This window comes from Colias eurytheme, chromosome 8, assembly GCF_061535395.1.
Source record: "Colias eurytheme isolate Ceu_HAF_F1 chromosome 8, ilColEury1 Martin Lab GWU primary, whole genome shotgun sequence".
Classification (NCBI taxonomy): domain Eukaryota; kingdom Metazoa; phylum Arthropoda; class Insecta; order Lepidoptera; family Pieridae; genus Colias; species Colias eurytheme.
The window spans coordinates 8,624,156-8,649,428 of record NC_142987.1 but is presented as its reverse complement, the minus strand read 5'-3'; the positions used below and the strand labels follow the sequence as shown (position 1 = coordinate 8,649,428).

Sequence of the window (25,273 nt, the reverse complement as noted above, 5' to 3'; positions counted from 1 at the left end):
GCCGGCGACGGGCGAGGGACCGGCCGCGGCGTCGTTGCCGAGAGACGCGGTAGCCTACCCCTCCCCTCCACACTGCTGTATCCGACAGATTGGGGCGACCGCGACGGCTCTATGGAATTGTCGTGACTCGACAATAGATTAAAGGCACTTTTGTATGAAATTTCTTCTCGTTTTTACGCGAAGGTTTCGTTTGAGCAGGTCGTGATTTGACGGGCGCGTCGACACGCTCGTGTGGGCGCTGGCAGCTCGACCCTACGATAGCCCGGTCGATAATGTAATAATCCGAGATTGTAAAATTTATTTACGCCACGGTGCGACACCGTTATCTGGCGTGCGGCTCTCAGCGCATCGAATGCATTGACAACAATGACAAGGGTTTGATATCGCTATAAAACCACACATTTAGAATATCTACATCAATTTGTGCTGCATTTACTTTTAAAGTATTACAGGATTCATTACATATACGATTCATCAGAAGAATAAATTTGGAGAGAAGTTTATAATTAATCACAATTCAGACACCTAACAATCAATCAAGATGTTGGACGGAGATATTATAAAAATCTGAATAATTACTGTGTTTAACGGATGTCCTGAATCTCCTCCTACCAGAGATGAATTTCGGGTTGATAGACGTGTAATTTCAACTGGCATCTTCACGCCTACAAATTTCCGAATAAAAAAGGACATAATTCACTTCGACCATAACTTTTATTTCTAACACTTTATTGTTCAAGGTCCTAGCAAGTTGCCAGCTAAAGAGGTTTATAATAAAAACAAAAACCAACGCAGCATGATTAAGTGTCAAACCAATCGGAATTCCCATCCATTTTGGTTTGGTTATATTTTTTGTGTAGGTTCTAAGAAGGTCGTCTTTCGATGGAAGCAAGGTCATCTGACCAGTCGGGATTGAGATAATTTTATCGATTTAAATCAGGTCAAAACGCGAGTAACTTCTGCGTCTTTACTTCTTATGATTTCATAATTTATACTTAATTTTATATTGATGTAGTCACAGGTACTGTTTAGTTGATGAAAATGATTCATTAGCGTTAAATTAATTTAATAGAAATTGTTTAAACTAGATTACACCATAGTTAATCAAGTTTTTCAATAAAAGCTGATTATAAATATACAGCAAAGCTGTAAAACTTGTAAACGTGTAGCTCAAAAGTAAGTATCCAAATGAAGTTATAACGAGTGAACCGGTTTTCCTCTTTAGTGTACAATTAAAAGTTGTCCCGTGATAAGCAATTATAAGTTAATAAAACAAGCAATTGAGTCCAATGCACTCATTAACTTGGCAAGTGAAAGAATTACCGATGTTCGTTATAAAACTCAAGTTTTATAATCAAAACTTTCGTCTGCAAATCAATAGGCTCAATTCATTTTATTAGCACTTTCAAGTTTTTTATGACTTCAGTAAAGTTTCATGTTATTATCCTAATTGTTTCTTATTAAAAGTTTTAATTATTTATATCAACAAGCTAGTTAGCATCGTCTTTATCTTCATGTCAGAATTATATGAAGCATACATTCAGGTATTTAATGGATATAGCAGTTTTTACATTATAATAAGTACCTCTGGCCGATTGATGAATATCACAATTCAACTACATATTTGCTTTTCAGATATAATTTAACAAAGAATACAAAAACAAACATCCTATTTTTTTACATTTCACACGCCAACCACAAAAGGACCAAAACCTGCATTTTTTGGCATATTCTTCAGCTGACTTATCAACTGTTTCCTTACACGTTTTATCTTTATGGCTGTGCGATATTACGCATATCCCAATACTCGAGGAAAGTGATTAGACTCTACTATCAGTTCACGGTTGAGAGCCTCGCACATGTCGGGCCTACACATTCACTGAACACTTCCTAACATCTGTCATGTGCTATATTATCATGTTTATGTGTGCTTCATCGTGTTATTAGATTTAGCGGTAGAATATTCTTAAAATGATCATCGATCGCTGATCATTTTATGGTCTAAGGTTCCTTTTTTCATGTATTTATTTTTATCTCCAATTCATGACTCTTTATAGTAAAAATTATTAAGTTGCAGAGATGTGAATTCAGTAAAATCCAATTTGTGATATCTAACACCGAGAGAGCAGAAAAAAACATACACAGAGTTTTAAATATTCTGTGAACAGCCAATAAAACGCTTGCACAAGGATGCGGCTATATTACCCTTATAAATAATTCCTGTTCCGTCATATGGTGCTCTTTATCTTCTGTAAGCTACGGACACTTTACCTAAGGGACTGATTTAAGCCGATAGGAAGTTAATGGCAGGTACTTAGCTGTTGCAACATTTAAAGGTTGTCGACTTTTGTTTTGCCTCATATTGTTCGCTTATCGAGATCTCAATTTGTGGGTAACAAAAAAGAAAGTTACGTTCGGTGGCCCATTTCGATAAAACCAAAAACTGAATAATGATGTTTACAGTTTTTTTGTCGACCACAAAATTCTTTGGTCCTTTGTGTGCGATGGATCATTGAGGTGAAAAATGAGTAATTTATGACCAACATTAAGTTAAATAATCAATCCTTTAAGATGGATAAGCTGATGTATCTCTCGCGCAGTACATGTTATTCTCCGAGCCACATATCCTACGCACATAACCAAGAATAAAAAATCTGAATCCAAAAATCCACACAGACTTAAATTACATCCAGTATGCAAAGACAAAACTTAACATGTATGAAGTACTCACAAATTCTAACAACATAGTTGGTGCACATTCGCGCGGTTTTGGTAAGCGAACACTGTTTGTGTACGTTTGTTTACGTTCCGATCTGCTGACTAACTTTATTATGCAGCTGGGTGCACCGTTTATTAACTTTACCATTTGGTACATTGTTTTAGATGCTAATCTAGGATATTTGCTGTTAGGTAAATCTGTAAAGCAATCTCCGAACCATATTTGGCGATATGAATGAACTCGGTCGTGGGCTTAGCGTATTAGTTTACTTTATTAAATAGTTAGTGATTGAGATTGTATTTTATGCTCTTTAATAATTAAACAATGTTAATTAACATAGGTACATTTTACACCATACAAATTAAAAATGAATGTACGATAAATTGTCAAGAAAAAAAATATGTAAGTATGATTACTTATTTCATTTATTATCTCCAAACACGGTTGAAAAAAAGAATGATAAGTAAAATTAATAAAAACAAGTATCGAAGTCAGATAATAAAAACATTTGAAGCGAATGCAAAAACAATTTTAATCAAACACGTTTCCATATCGCGTATCAGTTTACTCCAAAAGAATTCACCTTGATATAATCAACAAAATACCAAGAAAACGATCAATCACACGAAAGATACTAACGGAACCATATCGATATTAAACAAAAACGTTTGCAGACATGGTGGCGGCAAAATTATCGATTATATTTATTTATTTGTATCCAGAAATTTATTACATTCACACTTCAAGAATGCAGATAATAATACAAATGATTTATTATTTACTTCGTATATTATAATAATGAGGTGTTTATAATAATAAGCAATTAGTAAGGGACGGTTATTTGTTTTCTTTGTCCGTACAGAACTCAACAATTATTTAAAATCTTATAATATGAATTTAATTATCATCTAATTTAGACTTTTTCCATATTAACCCATTGAGCCCCGAACGGCCCGATCGGTCCACGACACAATAGATTTTATATTGTGTCTGTGATTCCGGGGCCTGAGTTATTAATAAATATTCCAACATAAATGACTCTACTCAAATATCTTAAAATAATAAATATTAAGTAGCGACATATCTGTGGACATATCTCAACTACATTCGTTATTTAATAATTAATATCCAAAATATCAAAGGTTATCTTCAAAGCATTTTATCATTAAATACGCATACAATATAAGTATTACGTAATCATTCGAAACTTCTGGTTTTTTATGTATTTTCCTGCTTATTTATTACCCATATTATAATGTTAAGATTTATAAGAATAAATCGGTATTTACATTATTTCTTAATAATTGCACCTGCACTGCTGAACATCATCTGAAAATAGTCGCATAAAATTCAGGAGCTCAAATTTTTTACATCTTCTTTTAAATTGTTGTTCGGTGACGTCACCTTCGTCCGATATTCTTTTGCTAGATCGTTATCTCTCACTTTTAAGGGTTAGGTAATTTAGGTTTAAGAATCCGTCAACCCTAATTTAATTTTAGCTTTGTGGTTGCGGTCATGATTTCCTTGATCGGTAAAAATAATACCTCTACAAAATTACAAAATCAATAGATTCTTTAAATACGTGTGAAATTAGATAAGTTACATTTATGCGAGTGTGATGACAATTTGCATTCAGTGCGCATCTAGACCATTTTAAAAGACTTTAAAAAGATAATATGACATTGGTTATGGTTCCCAAGCGACTATGAAATGGTTCGTGAAGCTATAATACCTTCGCACTCACCCAGTCACCCTTACCTACTATGTATTTTGAAGTTAGTTACATATTTCATATTTGTCACGATTTATAAGCATTCTATTATGTCCCGTGTAGATTATCTCCAATGGAGTTAAAATAATGTGACGATATAGATGCCCTGGGTACAGAGCCTACGAGACTGAAAAATAAGTTAGACAGTGAAAATGCGAAATGCCTCAGACCCTCACAAAATTAGTTTTGTATAAATTATATTATCATGATAAGAATTTAATTTACTATTTCGCAATATACGTAATTGAAATATAGATTGAAGAAATGTATTTAGATTATTTCTTGTAATTCTATTATGACCGCAAACGTTCTAATCTTTACAAAATATGTATATAAGTAATGTATATAAGGCAAAAGTTTGTATGTATGGATGTTTGTTACTCTTTCACGCAAATACTACTGAACCGATTACAATGAAATTAAGCACACATATAGAGGGTAACTTGGATTAACACATAGAATAGGTTTTATCCCGGAAATCCCACGAGAACGGGTTTTTCTTTGAAAACGCGGGCGAAGCCGCGGGCGGAAAGCTAGTTTTAATATAAATGTTAACATTCATCTTCATCGATGATATTAGCAAATAGCAGGTAGACTTTTTAATATGTTTCTTTTAGCGTATTTTATTCTTCATTTAAGTAAAGTTATATTTAAACAAATAAAGACCATTATCAATTAAATCTTTCTTATTGTTTAATTAACTTTGCTTACAATTAATTTATTTGAATTTGATTCTAACGCTTTTTCTCCTATATTAAAAATCGTTTCACATGTGTGTTAATAAAATGTTGAACAATATCGATACATAAAGATCTCTTTTCCGCTATAGCTATGATATTATGTAACTCCTATGCATATTTAATATAAGCACACTTTGAAACAAGGGATCCGTGAATTGAAACGTTATATTGAAATATTTCGCAGTCTAGACTCCGTCCGGAATCCTTTTGTTTTATTAAGTTTCAAAATATTATTGAGTGCGTTTCAAAAGTCTCTCTTATCGTAAAATTTTAATTAATTGTTAAGTTGCTTCTCTTCTGTGGAAACTATATATTCAATTATAATTTATAAGTACCCCTGGTGTCACATTCCTTATTCATAGAAACACAGAAATGTTGCTACAGGACGATGTATGTACTATGTAGTATGTAGTACACGAGTAGGTATAGAATACTTTTCTGATAAGAAAAAAATACTACCTTCATCTTTTCTGACTTCTACGATACCTGTAGCCAGATTTGAGCTTATAGAACGCAAAATAAAAATAACCTACCACTAAAAATGACTACGGAAAGCAAGACATCACCGATAGCGTAACGATCTTCCGCGTGGACATTTCGAGCACATTCTCGCATTTTCTACATGCGCCACGCACATTGTACCAGTTTCGTAAATCCGGATGCCCATTGTTTAGCACAACTGCACAACTCGAGCTACATTAGTATCCCAGTTAACTGAGCCGTTTGATACAAAAACTGAGTAACTCGATCCAGCGTTTCCCGGCGCTAACAACTAATTGGCCATCGCTTCCCCCGATAGGGTTACGACGCGGTGACGACGCTTTTAGACGTCACGAGATATATTTACCGTTCTTTTTAATGTGAAATATGGTAACGTTTTAACGTGGAAATGTATTGTGTTGCTTTTCATTGTTTGGTTTCAGGAAGTGAAGTTTTTCTTGTAAAAAGTTTTAAGGTATCATTTCCAGACTTTGAACGCTGCGCTGTTCGATTTTTACCATTTGACTATAAAAGCTTTACCTACATTTTTTGATAAAGATTAACAGAAACAATCTCTTATTATTTATAGAGATATAATTATAATAATGATTCAAATGCAAGAATATGGTTACTTCTCTATATCTGTTACTGTTATTAACCTTTAATCTCATCTAGTATAAAGATGTCCTCTTAACTACAAACGATTCCCAATTCACGTCAACACTTACTCGACTCGCAGTAGGAAATTAAATATAAATATAGTAGAACCCGTCTCCTGTCGTTTATCGAAATCGTCGCATCCACTTCCTTTCCCTTCCTTCCGCTCTAGTCTTGCTATTCGCAGCTAGCGGATGAAATAGCGATTTATTAATGTGAGAAATTTATTTATTTTATTTTCTAGCGTGACTCACACAAAATGTACAGTTTTATAATATGCAAAAGCTATGTGTAAGCAGGCTTAGTACTAAGTGTAGTACTAAGCCTGCGTAAACGGACCATGAATATAAGTTTATATTTGACCACAGTTAGCCAGTTAGTAACCGCTACTTTATTATATTAGCCACTAGCAGTCCGCCCCGGCTTCGCCCGTGGTACATATTTACGTTTTCTTTACATAAAAACCATCCTCGTACTTCAAGGAATATAATAAAAAAAGAATTATCGAAATCGGTTCAGCCGTTCTCGAGTTATGCGCTTACCAACACATTTTGCGATTCATTTTTATATATAAGACTAGTCTTGGTTTTGATAATCTATTCATGCAGGAAAAAATTTACGTTTTCTCTACATAAGAACCATCCTCGTACTTCAAGGAATATAATAAAAAAAGAATTATCGAAATCGGTTCAGCCGTTCTCGAGTTATGCGCTTACCAACACATTTTGCGATTCATTTTTATATATAAGATTTAACATCAGATTTCCTAATCTAAAAACTTTGGTTATCACTCTTTGAGAATTAAAACTGCATCATGTAGAACTTAACGAATAAAAATACAAAAGCTACCTTTTTTCACTATTTAATGGTCATTAATAAGTCATTTCAGAAGTAATTAATTCCAACTTCTAAGTCCAAATAATTTATTGGTACATAATTTAGGATACACAAACACTTATGGACGGAACTTAGTTGGAAGTTTGCGAGAGTACTTGTAGTTTACTTAGTTTACAGCGTAGAATATAGATTGAGAAATTAAATTGGGATTGAACGTTACATTACTGACGAAAGTGCTTTTAATTATTTGTTATGGCTATAACAGCAGTGCCTGAACTAAAACAATACATGATTTAAAAATATTATGGTAGAATAATATAGACCCATAGGTGATTATACATAAGCTATAAAAGGTGCTACGGGATTGTAAAGGATTCTCCGATCGTAACGAGGATTTGACCAGCTTTTAAAGACCTACCAGACTGTGAGATTTCTTCTCGTCTTCGTTTATGAAATTATAATATCAAATTAACGGCTTCCTTCAGAAGTTTCCTCTGCCTTTGAATAAAAATAATACCCAACAGTTTTGTTACTCCCATTCAAACATTCATAATATTTCATACAGCAGTGATGCAGCGCTATTTTCCATATCACTTGGATCGCTTAGAAGATGACAGCTTACGATTTGCACGCATATTCCGTCTGTCACTCCAGTTCGCGGCATTAGTGGTAACGGTCGACGTGTGCGGGCTTGAGTGTTTATTTACGTAAACAGTTTGTTTACATGGAACAAGTACTATTTTTATTGACTGAAAGTTAAATAAGGGGAATTGAGAAAATTCCAGCTAAGATAGGTTTTCATTTAAAGAGCAGTTTAATCTATAGGCAGTTTTTAGCAGTTTTTATATTATATCGAGTTCGACGTTAACTTTGTATTAGAAACAATGCCTATACTCAGAATTCACAATTTTTCTTGTTATAAATCATAACAAATTACTTAAAATTTCAAAAAACTTAACCCTCTTCAATTTTGAATTTGATCATTACATTTGAAAATATAAACGGTCCCATATATCCCACAACATCTGAACGTATAGCCACCCAGCTACGTGACATACCGCGATCGCACGGGTATTTTAGTCAATTTTATTTACATATTTTAACGCTCGATTGATAGGGGCTGATCAATTTCGGTAATGGCCTGATGTAATGCATGCGCATGAACTTATTATAATCATACTATAAGCTATATGATAGCGGGACAAGTGACACTTTAAATTTTAATATTAATTTATTACGAGAAGTCCCCTGTCCCCTAGTGGGGTATGGGGAAAAGGTATTTATATTTTATTCATACACTGTGTTTCACTGATCGATTTTCTTAAGGACAAGTAGATGATCAGCCTTCTGTGTGCTGCCAGACGGTCAGACCGAGACATTCTTCGTCGTCGACCAGGAATCGAACCCAGCACCCTTCGGTTCTACGCGTACCTACGCGTTAACCAGTGTACGAAAGAGGCGGTCGAATTCATTATAAAAAATGATAATAATAATTATTATCAGTGTCATTGAATTGTTAAGAGTTTAATTCTTCGTATTAAGGAGATATGAGTGAAGAACCGAGCTAAGTGGTAGTAGATGATAAGATTTTGTAATTGATATGAATATTGTAATACAACTGTCTATACTTGTAAACCTGACAATGCACCTAAACTAATGAAAACAAAAAAAAAACCTACTTCGAAAAAAAAGGTAACACAAAGAATGAAACAAATAAAATTTATCTTCAATATATAAAACATTTTAATTCACAAATTACTGGCAAATCTATGTAGCTAACACATAAGCAACATCATACTTCTGAAGAAAATCAATCATAAGGCGCCAAGTCCATCACGATAGAAACAAAAAATATATATGTGTATCAACTATCAGTTTCCGTAACACAACCCTGCCTTAGTTCACAACAAATGATGCGTGTTAGATATTATTTATTCTTCAACATCCAGGATAGTTCAATCACTATTAATTTAGAGTAACACTCGTAAATTAACTACCGCTGCGTTCATTCAACGTCATCCGACGAAAAATGTCACTCCCACTTCTATTTCGAAGTATAGTCGGATATGTCGTAAAAATAATACGCATACTAATATTATAAAGCTGAAAAGTTTGTTTGTTTGTTTGAACGCGCTAATCTCAGGAACTACTGATCCGATTTGAAAAATTATTTCGGTGTTAGATAGCCCACTTATCGAGGAAGGTTATAGGCTATATATTATCACCCTAAGACCAACAGGAGCGGAGCAATGCGGGTGAAACCGCGGGGCACAGCTAGCTATATATAATTGGGTTAGTGTCGGCCACACGTGTCGTGCCTTTCTGTGAAATGGTTTTATGTCAACCGGATTTAACACTCAACGAGACTCGATAAGACGTCCGATGTTATAGAAGTATCCGAGAAACAGCATTTTATATATTTCATAAAATCTTTTACCGAACTGCAGATAAAACTCTAGCATGAGTCGAAAATTATTATTTTGATTTTTTCTTCATGCTTTATTATTAGTATCATTGTATGATGACAAATACATAAATATAATATTTGTCATTGGTGGAAAAGGACTATATAAGGATAAGGATGTTATAAGGTTCGTTAAAATTTAAACTTTATAAGTTGCAATGTTCGAGAAACTCTATCTCACCTGCAACAAGTCTGAAACGGGAATCTTGATGCGGATTTCACTCCAACCAAAGTTTTTAAATATTTACCCAAATTCAAGTTAATTCCACAAACCACAAATATCATTGCTCATTGCAAAACCGAAAACACGGTGTGACCGCGGTTAATAATTTATTATAAACGTCATGCGTTTTATGCGGTGGTCAATGTTATGGTCTACGTGACCTCTGGAGAGGTTAACCTACTATTGAGAATTACGCTTTTTTTGATATTCTATTAAATATAAGAATTTACCAGTTTTTAGATACGAAACTGGGCCAAAATCTTTTGTATAATATAACTCATAAAATATTTGCATAAGTAGTATTGTGGCACAATTGTGGTTAGATATATTACGTAGTATGTTAGAAAAGAATAATTTTGCGGAACATTCATAATCATTGAACATCGTCCTAAGCTTTGCCTTGTTCTTGAAAAGCTGTTGTTCGTCTGAAGTGTGGGTCGAAGATTGTCAACATTTGCAGTTATCCCAAGTAAGGACTAAGAGGACCCTACATCCATCCTCCGTACTGCCCTATAAAGGCCCATTCACACATGTCAATGTCACGGACATGTGATCATCCTAAAATGTTTAGAGACTGCGTAATAAATATTCATGTTATATAAAGTGTATACGGCTAAATCCGATCAATACATAACATCAACACATGTGCCCGAAGGTCAGAGACGCATCTGTGTATATCGTGATTCTGATTACAATTCACACGATCGACAACACATGTATGTACTATAGATATACCTTGTAGGTAGGTCCTATAGGATGAAGGTCAGTTTTCAAGATTAAAGATGTACTGAAAGCGAATGTATGCACAAATTACAAGAGAAGAGAGAGCTGCTAATAATATTGTCTCTGATAGCTAATTTGAATTTTCATGTTAACTTTGATGCATTAGATATATCTGCATATGGTATTTACATATCAATGTATTTGTCTTGTATTTGTTATTTTAATTGACAGATCCAGAAGATGTAAAAGAAGCCATCAACCTTCACCAATCGTCGCTCTATGTTATTTTGTAAACGTCGCTCTATTTCATTTTTAAAACGTACATACTTACACGAATTTAACATGGAAAAACTAGCAACAATTATATTTTAAATACATAATGATATTATATTCATGTAATGCATCGCTAGACAATGGACGCCAAAAACAATTCATGTACAAAATTGATTTATTGCATTAATTAATTATGTTTAACTCGTTGATATTTTACACATTATTATAAGGTAACGGTAACGTCATGTTAATAATTAATCAATACAAAACCAAAATATGTAACTATGTCGTAGATGTAACAAACATAAATTAATTAAAAGAAGCCGCTAGAGTCGTTCCTAAAACTTTCAAAATATTATAATGTACTGTACTTAATAAAGGTACTAGCTCCTAACACAAAATATATCATCGTGGGTTATTAATTAAATTACTAATAGTATTTTTTAATAACTATTATAACATTTGCATAAGTATGAATATAATCTTATACATAATACAGGGTGTCCAGCAGCAGATTTCAATGTTTGAACGCTTCTAGTTTTAAAACGCGACGTGCGAGGGGGACGCGGGGGGTGTCATTCAGCGCGTGAGTTCTGCGGATTTTTTAGTCGCCATGGAGCAGTGGAGCGCAGAGCATCGCGCTTATGCTATTGAGGCATACTTTTCGGGTGATTTCGCTGGCAAAAACACGCCGTCGGTTTAATAACCATTATCAAATTCATCGTTTAAGAGATGGACCTTCGATAAATTTGATACAGTCGTGGCTAGCAAGGTTTAGGGCTACAGGTTCAGTCATTAATAACCCTAGGCCGGGACCAGCACCATCAGTATCCACGATAGAAAACATTAAACTTGTTATGAATTCTGTAATTGAAAATCCTCGTTTATCACTTCGCACACGTTCGTCGATATTGGGAATTCCTAAATCGTTTTTCAGGTCATTATGTGAAAAAAGGTTAAGCTCCATCCATACTAAATTCAGATTATTCAAGATTTGCTACGGCTCATACTGCTAATGTGTCAATGAATTCAGTGCGGCAGTTATTTCCGGAAAAGCACATATCCCGAAACGGCACCATCCCGTGGCCACCCAGGTCACCGGACCTAAGTCCATGTGACTTTTTCTTGTAGGGCTATCTAAAAACTGTGGTTTACCAATCAAATCCAACAACCATAAGACAACTGAAGGAAAATATCCGGGCTGAAATAAACAGAATTCCCAGTTCCCTTTGCAAACAAGTTTTTCTCAACATGCGGAATAGATTGAGGAGTGTGTGAGTGTAGAAGGGCGGCATTTGGAAAATGTAATTTTCAGGAGATAAAATCCGCACTCGTCTTCTTTTGACTTTAATAAAAATATTTTGTTTAGAAATAATACTTCTTTTTTTACAAGCCCTCAAACATTGAAATCTGCCACTGGACACCCTGTACTATAAAAATGAATCGCAAAATGTGTTCGTAATTCGAGAACGGCCTAACCGATTTCGTTAATTTTTTTTAATAATATTCCTTGAAGTACAAGGATGGTTCTTATGGAGAGAAAACGTAAGCATGTACCGCTAGTTGTCCATAAAAATAAATAGTAATACACAATTAAGTACAATAAAATACATTCTAATTAGGCATATGTTTGTTTGTAACCTTCATTATAAAATACGAATACATAATTTCTTTTTGTTTCATTGTATGGTAACACGTTCTCGCTTACAAGTATTAATAGGCTCTGAACGTGACCGACAGACGAACAACACTTCTATATATAGAGTGCAATGAATTGCGTTTCCTTACAAGAATTTCATTTACTCGTAATGGGCACTGTAAACAAAATTACTGATGTAGGCGATTGCTCTAGTTAAATTTGAAACTGATGCTTTATAATCAATATTAATAAAAAAGCTTTAAGTTACAAGAAAAACATATATATTTATAATATTGTAGAGTAAATTAAAAAAAAATCACAAAAGGAACTCCTTCGCACTTTGCTTACAAATTGACAAAACGTGTAAATGTAAAAAAAAGACATACGAAGCGTTGAAATAGTCCAAAATTACCAAACTCGAAGTCAGCGTGCACTGGGATGATAATTACCTGAAAATAAAATAATATATTTAGTATAAATACAAATTGTCACAATAAAAAATGTATAAAAATTATTTGACAGCGGTGGGATTCGAACCCACGCCCTTTCGGACTGGTGCCTAAAACCAGCGCCTTAGACCACTCGGCCACGCTGCCTGTACAATGAGGCTGAAATTATCAATCGTATACATTTTATAACAATTCAATATAATGGATACCTCCATAAAGAATTTTTTTTTTCCATCATTTTTTCAGTCAATACATTTATACACAGCATACTTCGACAATTTATCGCTATTACTATTATACATAAGTATTATAATACAAATTCTTTCGTCGCGTCTGTTTGTCTGTTGGCAATAAACTCAAAAACTATTGCAACAGTTTCACTCTGGTTTCACCAATGGATAGTTAAATTTATGGAAATTTTCTACCTACATAAATAATAATAACCACACATCATTTTTAAGAGGAAATTGATTGAAATAATATTTTTTAATAAAATAAATTAATTAATAATTCAAAAAACATCTGATGAATTGTCTTTTGATATTGAAACCAAAAAAAATTTCATAAATTGTAGGCTTCCAATTAACGTAACCACAACAGATCAATATCATCCTACATCATGTGCCAAAAAGCAAGTCTTTTCTTGGCGATTGGCGCCTCTAAACAAAAAAGAAGCATACCCATTAAGCAAACGAGATTACAAAAACCTTCTCACTTACAAGGATTGGCGTACTCAACGCAATCAGGGATTTATGCCCCATAATAGCTCGATACGTGACACCCACCTCGCTAACTAACCTATAATAACGCTTATTACAATAACTCCATCATTGCATTTCCGAGAAATTGTTAATGCTGTTCTGAAATGCACAAAAGTTTGCGAAATTGAGGGTATCTGATTATAGTTGTTGGTTCAAATTAATATTGCTCAATAAAATCATCATTAAAGTAATAAGATATGTAGGTACCATGAAGGTATAAAGTTATATTCATAGCTACTAAAGTACTTACTTACGTTATCAATATCTACGATTTAACTGTGTCAATTGTTTTTAAAATGCCATGTCACACGAATTCCGAGTCCATTTCTTTTCTTTCCAAAAAAAGCCTATCAACTATTCTACATAACATTTTCTTCTTGCAATTCCATATAGACAGAGTCCAAAAAATACAATATGAATTCAGTAAGGTAACATTCTCATTAGAACATCAAAAAGCCATTGTAATTCCAAGCAACAATAATGATGATACAATTAAATAGCAACCATCTCATCGAATTAGAAATCCAACTGCAGCCTGAGTCATAGCAATAACAAATCATCCCACAAGCAAGTTGATTGCGAGCCCACACGCTGCAGTCCTGTGAAAGTGGCGACATTACAGGGACGCCCACGGCCACGGCTCTGATCGAGTTTGAGGTAATGATTGTGCATTTAATTAGTTGGATGCAATGATCTATAGAGTTTATTGACAAAAAACATAGGCAAAAATAGACAATAGTGTCGAAGAGGTGTAGTTTCTTATAGATATATGTAATATTGAGAGACATTAAGTTTTCTGTCTTTACCTTTCTGAAGAATTTAACAAAGTCAAACTCTATATTTCTAATTTAAATTTTAGTGGATAGTACTATTGGAGAATAATTAATATGAATAAAGTAGATTAAAACTTAGTTAGGTACCAACTAAACTAATGCTAACTTGAATTACGTTTCATATACAAAATTTTAATAAATCAGAAACTTCCAAGAACTGCTTAAAAGCGTTTACCATAAATTTTATTAATAAGCTTCAAATTAATATAATCCCTAAAGCAACAAATTTCAAGAATAGCACAGACACCATTGTTTTACAGGAACATAATATAACCAAAGCTATTCATCCGAAAATCCACGAGATTAAACAGAAAATCGGGCGATCAGACAAAGGGAGTTGTGTCGAACATAATTTGTGGCCCTTGCGTCCTATAACAATAAATCTTACATGTAAGCAGATTTACGACACTATAAACATGCAATCTCATCAAACTTATTTCACTGAAAGAATAATATGAGCTTTGGAGTAAGGATGGACAAGAATAACGCCGAGAGGTGCAATCATCGCAACCTTTACACCGTTTCGTTAACAGCATAACTGACATGCAGGTACCAGCACGTTCAGCATTTATAGGACAACGTTTTAAATTACTACCTACTCTTCGGCGCTTCGAGCTATGAAAAAATATCGCCTTCCCTCTCATTGTTAAAGATTTATTTCAGATTTGCGAAACTTTTAATGCTTCGGAGACTGACTCGAATTTAGTTGCCAAGGATTACGATTATAACGAACTCACAATCTGTTATTAATTAATGTAGTGGATAGTCGAAGCAGAAACAATGCCTCATTTATCGCTATGAATGTAAAACAAAAAAAGATCAAGTCTTATGGAATTTGTCCAGTAGAAAAAATGGAGAAAAAAGGACTAATTTTAAAACAAACATTCCCTGCAACTTTCAAGGGACAAAAATTAGTTGAATCAGCAGGGGTGGATTTTTGTGGGTCATTTGTTTTGGAGCCCATAAAGAAACGCCGTTACCACCCGCGGCGAATATTTAGACTGGCTAATGGTTAGCCACCACTTTCAGTTCGCAAGGATATTGCATATTCATGGAGTTTTACATGGCTTTTTTTGCGGCACACATATTTATGACACCCTTGCTCTTGTACGTTGTTTTATGAAAGGTTAACGTACATAAACATAAATGTAGTTACCGTGTTTTATGTTTTTACTTCGTAATAGGTTTTGTAAAACATAATATCAGGAAAGTACATTATAAGCTGAAAATCTAAAAGGTGAAATGACATAGAATATCATCCCCAATTTAATACTTTCAGAAGTTTTGGCATGATTAAGTTACATTCATTTATGCATAGAATATAATAAAGACAAAAACCCTAAAACAAAAAGATAATTTGTCGATTTAATGTGAATCAAAAAACTGTTATGAAATGAAAAAGCACTGTTCTCCATCACACAATTACTTTGAACTTTTTTTATTACGCAGTTTAGTACAACATGGACCTAATAATGTCGGTTTTAAGGCTCTCACTGGCTTGTGCTCACAGCTACGTGATAAAAGCCGGGCAGTATAGTGTGATTAAAATAATGTACGGATTTGGGAGCGGCCCCTAATGGGGACTGGCCCACGCCCCGCCACGTGTGTGCTTAACGGAGAATCCCTTTGAGGTAATTACGGTATTTTTTAAAGCTCTGTCATATAATATATTACTTCTGAAACGTTCGTTTCAGTTTATGTTATAATGTTTTTGGAATTAAATGATACTGCTTATTGTGAAAAGCGTGGTTTTGCTACGTGTAGAAAATATGGCGCTCATAAGGCTATAAAATTTAGCTTAAATTTAGTTTAATTTAAATTTATTTAATTTTAAAGATTTTAACGAGATAGTTACGAGGTAAAAGTTTTGTATTGACAAAATTTGAAATATCATGATAGAGTAGTATTGGAAATGTTCAATACATTCTATTAGATACTGCTGAGAAGTTCCTTTTGTAATATGTATGGTAATGGTAACAGAAAATGCCATCCAAGCCAGTAAATTACATGGGATATTTCGTTTAACAAAGATTTTAGAACGCTCCCAGCGTTGCAGTCAGCGCAGCGGCCGCGGCGATCTATCGTCAAACATGACTAAACAATAGTTATTTTGTCAGCGCTGTGTCGCTTAAAATACAGCAGCCTCTAATCGTGATCGATTGTCGCGAGTTCGTGACCCTGAATAATGTCAATAGGTTGCACTACCTTTCTAAGCGACGCATGTTACACGAATATGGGTTTTATCTCGAAGTGACCACGAATTAAATTCCCGTGGCTCTTTCTTCGGAATTAGAGATCCTTCATAATAATTTTGAATTGGCAGTTTCCTCGGTAAGGTATCGTTGACCTAGACATTAGCTTGTTAGCTAGTGGCAATGTCGTAGAAGAATCAAGTTGGAACTGAGAAATCTTCTCTTTATAAACAAGAATAGTCTCTGCTGTTTTGTAGATACTGAATTTAAAGCGAGGGAGAACAATTAGTATTCATAGAATGGCTTTGTCGAAAACTTTATTTAACCGTGTGAGAAACTATTATTAGTTTCATAAAAGTGCAATAAACTTTCGTCCCGGGTTTTTATGAAGAATACTCAGTCGTGCTCTATTATTAAAGTGAAACTTTTATTACATCGTCTCAAACTTTTTGGTCTGTGTAGCGCATGTCGCGTGACGGTCGGCTGCCGAGTAGGTATAAAGCAGTGTTCAGAACCGTACGATAATTATCGTAAAAATACGATAATTTTGTGCCTAAGTTTCACTTTTACCGTGGTTTCATAAAACCACACAACATTTTTTTTATCTTCTATTTTTCCTGGTTTGTAACATATTTTTTGTGTTATTTGCATAAAACTTTCACCTCTGGCCCGGATCCATAATCCATATTCACTACGCTATTTACAGATGGAATGAAATCTATAACTTTTTAGTACAAACCCGACTATTTATTCCATACAACTTTTCAATATTAACATTTGTAAATTCAATTACACCTGTTTCCGATATTCAAAGACCAACTACAAGCTTGGTTTATTGGAATTGCATTTAAATACTGTCTCACGATTTCAAATAATTTATGACATAAATCGTGGAAATTTCTAGAATTATCCACATAATTCTATTACCGGTCGTTTTTCTTACAAAAATCATTTCCAGAAGAAAATTACAGACATAAAACCGTCAATTATTATAGCTTAGAGGTGTTTTCATATTAGTGTCACTTTGAAGCAATAGATAGTTATTATTGTAAACACGGAGGTAGTTTTGAAAATTACTAGTTTCTAACATTAAATTAAATATGGGCTATTAATAATGCTTTTTCCGCAAATTTCCTCTACAATTTCCCCATTATTTGTCTCTTTCATCATCTTTTGGTTATTATAATAAATTGATTTATTTCATTACTATTCCTATTCATGGCGACAAATTATATAATTCCCCGTAAGTGGTCCTATAATAAGATACATAACAGTTTTGTAAAAAATAAATTAAGTTGCACTACTTTTATAAAATATTTATAATATTAGTATAGATATTAAATATCTCTATCAATTATAAATCGATTTAATGGTAAGTAAACAATTCAATATTTATAACACATTCTTAATGCATCAATGTAAATAATTATCTCTTTAAATGCCCTGTGAGTGACACATTTCTAATAAATAAATTTACGACCCGAAATTTTAAAAGTGCCACACACAAAAAAGAGGGTTATAATTCAACAATCAGCCATTACATGCACTCTCAATGATCTATCCACAAATACTTAGTACCACATCTCCCTAAGCACTAGTCACCAACAGACATGGAACAAGAATGCGTGATTTACGACCATTCCGGATGGCGCGCAAATCGTACGTCTGCAAAAACAGGCGGGCCAATCAAGCGCTAGCACACGATATCTGCCGATGCAGGGGTCGCTGTCATTAATCACTATCATTTGGGTGCGACTAACCGGACAAATGCTCGGGATACACACGGTTAAAAGGACCGTCAAACATTATTGTACGACATTGAAGAAATTTTAATTATGTTGGAGTATTAAAATTGTAGAGAATAAACTGATATTGAATAATTAATTCAAACTTAATATTTACAAGTAATTTTTTGTTAATTAATAAATATTCGCTAGACAGATCCACAAATCCCTTTTATTTAAAAATCCATACTAATATTATAAATGCGAAAGTAACTCTGTTTGTCTGTCTGTTACTCAATCACGCCTAAACTACTGAACCAATTTGCATGAAATTTGGTATGGAGATATTTTGATACCCGAGAAAAGACATAGGCTACCTTTTATTGCGAAATATGTACCACGGGCGAAGCCGGGGCGGACCTCTAGTATCAAATAAACAAAAGATCTAATTCTGCATTTTTTTTATTTCACAAACAATACTAGTAACTTCAAGTAAGAATTTTACATGAAGTCTCAAGAGACTTGTTCATATTTTGAAATATGTTTAGCTATGATAACGTATCTATCTTCACTTTGTTTGCTATTCAGTCTATCACTATCTATCTACTGTCCAGATACGATTACTGTAACAAATCTATTGGTAGATAATCTAATACGATTGGTTGATGTATACAGTGACCCACTTCTTGGCTTTTGTTTTGTTAGGATAGTGCGTAAACAAAATTTAATGCGGCGTGTGCGAATATTTTATAGTATGTATAAGTAAACAACTTTAAGATACGTGCTAGAAATTATTTCTTGAATAGAAATTGCTAATTATTATAATTGTTTATAATTTACTTATTCGTTGGAAGAACTACGGTTTATCTCATGGATCTGCACTCTTCTTCTTTTGATTGAATGTCATTCGACCAATATTCCTGGTAGAAATAACTAAAATAACATTATCTTTTATATTGCTAGCTAAATAATTAAGTCTTCTAGAAAAACATTATATTAACAAATTGCGTTATTAAGTCATTAAAAATTGAAATTGAAAAAAAAAATGTTTATTTTCTTTACGCGGGAAAATTGACATCGTGTTTGACAGCTGACAAACATTATCTGTGGCCATCAAACTTGTTTGAGTTCATTTCCATTAACTACGTATACCAACTAAAAAGGCTAAAATATTGAAAGGTCTCGGGGAAGAAAACTACATTCAGATCTTCAGTTTCCAGTCGGGACACGTACGTTTTGTTATATGGAGGTTTCTGATTATTTACCTATTTTGCATAGAGGTAAATAATGCTCTTGATTGTTATCTAAACTTTCCACTTTATTCATGATACCGCACGAATATCAATGACTTTCTAGAAAATAAGAAAAAGCTCTATGTATAGTAGGTAAATATGAAATTTCAGATACCAATCGGATGAATATACAAAAATATAAAGTTGAAATTTTATATCGTTCGGAACCAATATTAAACTTTATTAAGTATAGAAAAACTTCAACGTGCTATATCAAAAAGCAGTTAAAACCAAAGCACCCATGTAAAGCCAGATTTATGAAATATAAACAATGTAAAAATCTACTACTATCTACGTAATGATCAGGTACAAAAACTTGTCGACACGTTTAAAACCACACGGTCGGGGGACATAACAAAATTATACTCTCAAATGGGCCCAAAGATCGATTCGACATGCCTTTTATCTGAACACCATCGGCGCCCATACACGAGGCTCGATAAGCCATCTAGATCTAATAAATCATTTTTACTGCGTCTATGCGTTGTCTATACGACAAGTTTTCATAAAGCGCGGGTGTAAAAAGTGGGCACATATCTCAAACCCTCCATGATTTCTGAGATTTAAATGTTTTTACTTTGGGTGTATTTTTATCTGTTAAAAGGTATATGATTTATGTAAAGTTACGAGTAATAAAATTTATGACGTGAGGACTGGGTTTATTTTGAAAAAATACCAAACAGAATATAATCTTCGCTTTAATTCATTTTGTTAAGATAAACAGTTACTTCATGATTATAATTTTGATCCATGAATAGAGCCTTCATATTAAACCAAGGTTTCAAAGAGAAACGAACGTTTACAACGTCTTTTATACCATTCCAAGACTTCCATATAGCCCAGATGTATTGAACTCACTTGCCCTAACTGTCCAGTGGAACATGAATGTCAATGATAAGCCTCCCTTATATAGAATACCATTTACAAGTAATGATCTGTGCTCCCGCCTTACGGTCTTTGTATTATCTGTAGCAACATAATTCGTAAAAGGAATGAGGACGAAATGCCATAATAGTCTTGTATGCTCTGTGAACTGAATGAAAATGGAACGACACTCAAATTCCAGCAACACGATGTACCTTTTTAAAATTGTAAACACGCTCTAAATTAAAAAGCCGTGTTTAAAAATCTAATCCTTTATTTTGAAACCAGTGTAAGTAGAGCCTTTTTACTTTACAGCTACTACACATTCACATTGTTTTCTCTAACAAACGAAACGCGGGGGGTGTCAACCTAAAACAGTGTAAAATTCAGCTTCCGAGTGACACGTTGTATATTTGCTTAGGATACATCCCTTTTATATGCGTGAATGAAACAGGCGAAATTAAATTCTAATTACATTGCATTTGACTCAAATTCCTGTTAAGCCGCGTGTATAGCATACCCTATGTTTTGTAGGAAGGGTTTATTGACCTTGGCTTTAAGCCAGTTTTGGTAACAAACGAATTAGGCGGTTTAACAATTATCTTATTTATGATTTATTGTAATAGAGAATGGTAGCTCAGCTGACTTAAGTACTTAATTGTCTTGAGAAAACATTGCTATTATAAGCTGAAAGACTTAAACATTGGTCAAATAACAATATGTTCGGAATAAAGTATAAAGCATAGTCACTTTTTATTATTATAGGTCAGGTTCATATGAAATTTCACATCTAAACAAATTTTTATACGTCACGTTAACTCCCTCTTCATTTCTAGCTTCATGTCCATGTCTATGGATCTCTCTTTATATAAAACTATTTAGATATCTTCATTCCCCTTAATCTTCTGAATATAATAAGTATTTAACTGAAATTTCGTACTATTTAAAAACCTTCCAAAATGCAGATTATGATATCCGGGTGAAATAAGAAACATAAAAGGTGATTAAGCAAGGTGAGAGGGTTCGTTACAGCTCGCCCGTGCACACTGAGCCGCACGGTTACCATGTGTCCGGATAAATCCGGTCTAGACCGGACACGAACTCCTATCTTATATTTTGGTCTTAGTTTAAAACTATTCGAGCGTTTTCATTAGGTTTTGTAACAGTCGAATGTGGTGAGGTAGTGGTATATTATAATCTTTGTCTTACTTAAAGCTCAAATAGGTTTTCTTTCGATAATTTTGTAGCATTTTTCTCAGGTTTTAGGTGCTATAATTTTCAATTTAGTTCTTTTAACATTTTCATTAACAATATTTATTGTATATTTACTCCATAATGTTTGAATTTCAATATTGTTTTAAAGTCTTAAATATCAAATAATTCGTCGTATTTTTTTAATAAATATAAAATTCATATTTTACTTCTCTAGTCTTTAGTTTTTAAGCTGTCTGCTTATTTATATCATTATCTCGACACGAGGCTAGATAGTCTGTTTTAGCAAAGTTTAAATTAAAATATTTGAGGCGGAAAAACACATTAACCCTTAACACGGCAAGCCCTGAAATAATGTACCCAGATATGACCTGAATTGATTTTAGTGATAGTTATTGATTAAAAAATACTATAGTAGAGAAAAAAATAAAACAAATTTTCTGTAAGTAGGTTTTTCAGGATGTCCGTTAAAACGGCCTTTGCTAAGAACCCCGTCTTCATTGCTGTCTCAAAAAACGGACAACGCTGTCATACAGCTTATAAAATAAGAATGAAAAAATATAAAATTCACTTAATATAACACAATTGAAAACAATTTAAAGTAGCATTTTATTGTTTTATTGTAACACAGTATTTTCACTATCTATTATAACAAAAAATTCTTCAATTTTAACTAAATACCTAACAAATGATAATTGAGCCCGCTCAAGCTCAATCACACTATTTAGATGTGTGGAATGTTAAATAACATTTATTATTTCGTGTCAAGCAACCTTTGGTTTCATTTAATACAAATAATAATGGTTTTTCTAAAATGTGAAGTGATATTTGGCCGATGATTAGGACATTTAGACGAAATGCATGTGGAGGTCGAGGAACTCCCGGTTCTATTGTAGACCCAACAGAAAGCTGATCTTAGATTATATTCGTCATTTTGAACATAATTAAAAATAATTCTACATATAATTAAAGACTCTTAAGTAAGAAAATCCCATAAAAGTGATATTTTATTAAAGTACGAATCATGGCAACGTCCGTTTCTTGGGACATGCCAATGGGTTCTTAGTTACCTGTATCTACGGCACTGTCCCAAAAAACGGACCAGCTTTATTTTGAATATTTTGTCATAGAATTATTTGAATATTTCATAATCTTTAGAGCAAAAACAACAGTTTATCTCACCTGAAAGTTAAATCAATAGAAATCAAACATGGAAACTATTACATTAAAGCTATTATTGACCAGAAACACAAACCATCACTAATTCCGGGAATCCCTAAATTCAACAGTCATCTAGCACACGAATCAAATGTTCTCTCTAATTGGCATGTAGGAGAAAAATAAAGGATTGTTATCGTACTTTCTCCGACGTAGTCAATTTTCTAGATTTTTTGGAACGTTCAAGATTTGCACGGCAATAAGTACATGTACTAAAAAAGTGACAGAAAAGCTTTAAGGGTTAAGCGTACAGCCTCGGTGTTTCGCGTCGGCCAAATTTTAGTTTCGGCTAAAATTACTTAGCTTACTGTACTTATGGTTAAAATTTAAACAGTAAAAAATTTGAGATAATTTGTTAAAATTTACGTTTGAAATATTTTATGATAGCTTAATTTTAGAAAAAAATTGCTATGATAGTAATAACATGTTAGCTCATCCTAATATAATTTGTATTTTATAAGTTTCATAAGTTCAAATTTTAAACAGAACTTACCATTAGACATAATATACGCACTTATTCTAATCGTCCTATCAGAAAAGCCTCATCTAATCAACAAAAAAGCCATCTAACTACTAAATTTTTAAAAACTGCAAACTTTTTGCACCTGGTAACCCTACACAGTTAATTTCCTCGTCGTCTTTGTAATGTAAATGGGGGGTGGCAAGCTCTCCAGCATGTAAACTAGACTGGGACTTGAATAGATGCGAGTGCCTGATAATACACTGATTGGCGTATGTGAATTTTTTAACGTGAAAACGTTAATTACCGTTATTGTGTGAAGTGTTTGGGTGGTTATGTGCCAAGCAGTAAGCCTTTTGATCTTTTTTATATTTTGTTTAGCAAAATGTAAAATGAACCGAGAAAAGGGTGGTCGGCCGTACCGCTTCTTCTGCTTTTTTTGCTCGACTTGGCGGATTTTTTTTATCAAATTAATAGGTTTTATATATAAACGTATTGGACCATAAGCCTATAAAGAATTTCAGAAAATTAATGTTAATATATTAACGTAAAAAGTGTATTTTTTACAGAAATTGATGTCAAACCACTGTTTTAGGCTACAAAGAAATATAATAATACAAGAAATTGAGTATCTAAAGTAAACACGTACTTTTGTCATTCCATACACACAATACATCATTCTTAACAAACCGAAGCTTACATAACCTTTTATCAACACACAACTTTGTCCAATGCTCATTAAGACAACACTCGGCCATTTTCATTGGACATCATTCAACTGTCACACGCATCCATATTGAGATACAGGGAACTGAATTAGTCGCTTATTGTGAACAAATCACTGTTTACTTTTGTGTAACTGTGTTGCCAATTGCCATCGTTCTATATAGTTGGGTTTTATAACTGGCTCCTGAATTTAATGATCCTATGGTTACTTCTTTGTAAGACTCATCAAATGCAAGTTTTAGCAAATACTTTAAAAATATGCACCTCACATGACCTACAGGGTAATCTATGCAAACATAATTACCTATTAATTACCTACTACGGCTTCTTAATAAAAATATTTATGGTGTCCTATTAAATAACTAGTAGAAAACTACATTAAATTATAAATAAATCATTTCAACAGGCAATAAACCGCAAATAAATCTCCATCAATTTCTCACTAGATTATTATCAGAAATTTCTGGAAAAGCAGCTAATATGGCAACACTATCGCTTCATCTCTTTGAGGTGAGTTTTTTGTAGTCAAGTGCATCAACCTTTGAAATGAGAACGTTCGTATTCCATTCGTTTGAATCCACGTTTCGTAATCGATCAGAAAGCGAATGAAAAGCGTTCCAAAGGATTTATAATTTAAAGCTACATAGTTTTAAATTTAAAAAGCTCATTTAATTTCAATTGAAGTCATCACGAACTGAAATTAATAAATTTAATAAAAATTGTCAAGCTTCGGATAGAAAAAAACATTTTTATTTCCGACTAGCGGTCCGCCCCGGCTTCGCCCGTGGTACATATTTACGTTTTCTCTACGTAAAAACCATCCTCGTACTTCAAGGAATATAATAAAAAAAGAATTATCGAAATCGGTTCAGCCGTTCTCGAGTTATGCGCTTACCAACACATTTTGGGATTCATTTTTATATATAAGATTATGTTCCTTTGTGTCAACATTTTATCATGCCTCACTTTATTATTTCATCATAAAAAGTACATTAAATCTGACATCTTTATAACTC

General features: G+C 33.4%; 1 non-coding gene across 1 annotated transcript; it reads right to left on the bottom strand.

Moving 5' to 3' along the window:
- Nucleotides 1-13,042: 13,042 nt before the first annotated feature.
- On the bottom strand, nt 13,043-13,122 carry TRNAL-UAG (transfer RNA leucine (anticodon UAG)). The gene has a single exon. It is a non-coding gene; the product is annotated as a tRNA-Leu (tRNA).
- Nucleotides 13,123-25,273: the final 12,151 nt, after the last annotated feature.